General features: G+C 52.5%; 1 protein-coding gene across 1 annotated transcript in view; it reads left to right on the forward strand.

Moving 5' to 3' along the window:
- Positions 1 to 1,818, forward strand: part of Cngb1 (cyclic nucleotide gated channel beta 1) — a 76,527-nt gene that overhangs the window by 18,296 nt on the left and 56,413 nt on the right. The gene's annotated exons all lie outside the window — the stretch shown is intronic.

The following is a 1,818-nucleotide window of genomic DNA, read 5'->3' on the forward strand; positions in this document are numbered from 1 at the left end:
CAGAGGAGATGGCCAGGGAGTGTGGGTACAGAGAGGAGGGGGCCAGGACCAGGGAGAGAAGGAGGGTCCAGAAGAGAGGCCAGAGAGTGTGGGGCCCCGGGGACCACGTGGGGAAGTGGTTCAAGGAGCAGCCTCAGAGCAGGCTGGAAAGGACTTGGGCTTGAATTCCAGAAACAAGGGAGAGCACTGAAGGCCTGTGAGCAAGAGGGCCGTGAGACAGGGCTGCTGTGTTGGACAGAGCTTGGGGAGGTTGGCAGGGATTCTGTGAGAAAGTTAGTCTGTCCTCTGCTCCAGGTTCCTTGCATGTTCCCTGTCCTCACTGCCCACCATGGTGACCCCTGACCCATACCTTCTGCCCTGAGCTGTCTCTCCAACCGTAGCCCATGGCATTGGAGCACCATGGCTTTGCCATCAGAAATGCCACCTTGTTCCTGTTAGCTAAATGACCCACCCAGAGCTCCTATGTCCGCAGCAGATGGAGCTACTTCCTGGCAAAGGGCCAGCAGTAAAAGGACATAGTGGGGCCCAGCCTGGAGAAAGGGCCCTGTCCCCGTCCACAGTCACTGATGTCCTCGCCTCCATAAACCAGAAAGGGGTTAAACCATGAGCCCAACTTAGGATTTCAGGGCTAGGGCCGGATGCTTGCTGGGTGTCACCCTCAGTCAGTTCACACTCAGTCCTTCCCATCCTTCTGGGCAGGAGGCACAGGCGCTGCTGACCTCAAGGCCGGGGAGCTCAGCCTCTGGAATGCTGTCCATTCCATACACAGGTGCCTCTGACTTGTGAAATTATTCTTATACTGGAAGAAGCTGCTCCCCCCATTCTCCCCTGTGTAGAGTGCCCAGCTCTGAGTCCCTCCCACCAAGCCTGTGCGCCCGGCACACAGCCTGCAAGCCCCTGGCCCTGCCGCTGCGCTGGAACTGAAACCAGCTGTGCACAACACAATAGCTGTGTGCAACACACACACTGACTGTGCGCATGCTCTCAGAAGGCACTGCACACGATAGGTGTGCATATCTGCTCAGTGCGCACAGACACGCACCTGAGCTGTGTACACAATTGCGTGTGCAGACACACACCCTGTGTATATACACACGCACACAGAACTCACGCACTTTCCCTGTGCGTGTGCACACAGGAACCCTGTACGCACCTGCGCCTATACGTACGGGCCCTTGGGGTATGCTCAGAGACACGGGCTCATGCAGGCCGTGGCCCTCGGGTGCTGCACCTACACCACGTGTCTGTGCCAAGGTTTCAGTTTTTAAGTTTATATTTCTACATGTGCAGTGCTCAGTGACTACATTTATTGTGGGGAGTTAATATCTGTCCATGACATATCTTCGTTCTTTCTGGGTCCCCTCTCACCCCTCCCCACTCCCTCCATCTCTGGTTCTCCTTCCTGTTTGGAAATGATCTCCCTACTTTCTCTTATCGATCTATTATTTGGATATATTTATACTTTGGGTTTCTCATGTAAGAGAAATTCTGTGATGTCTCAGCTTGTATGTCTGATTTATGTCACTTAATGTTATGCTCTCAGGGTGTGGCCCTTTACCTACTAGTGACCCCTTTATCCTTCTCTGTGGCGGAGCAGCACCCATTGCGTTCAAACATGACATTTCCTTATCCATTCTTTTGTTGATGGAGGAGTAAGCTGCTTCCAAGGGTGAGCTTTTATGAGTTGTGATGCTATAAACTTGGATATGTGTGGACCCCTGTAATACCATGTCTTTAACTAGGTATCCTTTTAGGAGGATACCTAGAAGAGGGGTAGTGGATCAAATGCAATTTCTATTTTTAATATTTCCAGGACTC

This window comes from Octodon degus, unplaced genomic scaffold, assembly GCF_000260255.1.
Source record: "Octodon degus isolate 3935 unplaced genomic scaffold, OctDeg1.0 scaffold00011, whole genome shotgun sequence".
NCBI lineage: Eukaryota > Metazoa > Chordata > Mammalia > Rodentia > Octodontidae > Octodon > Octodon degus.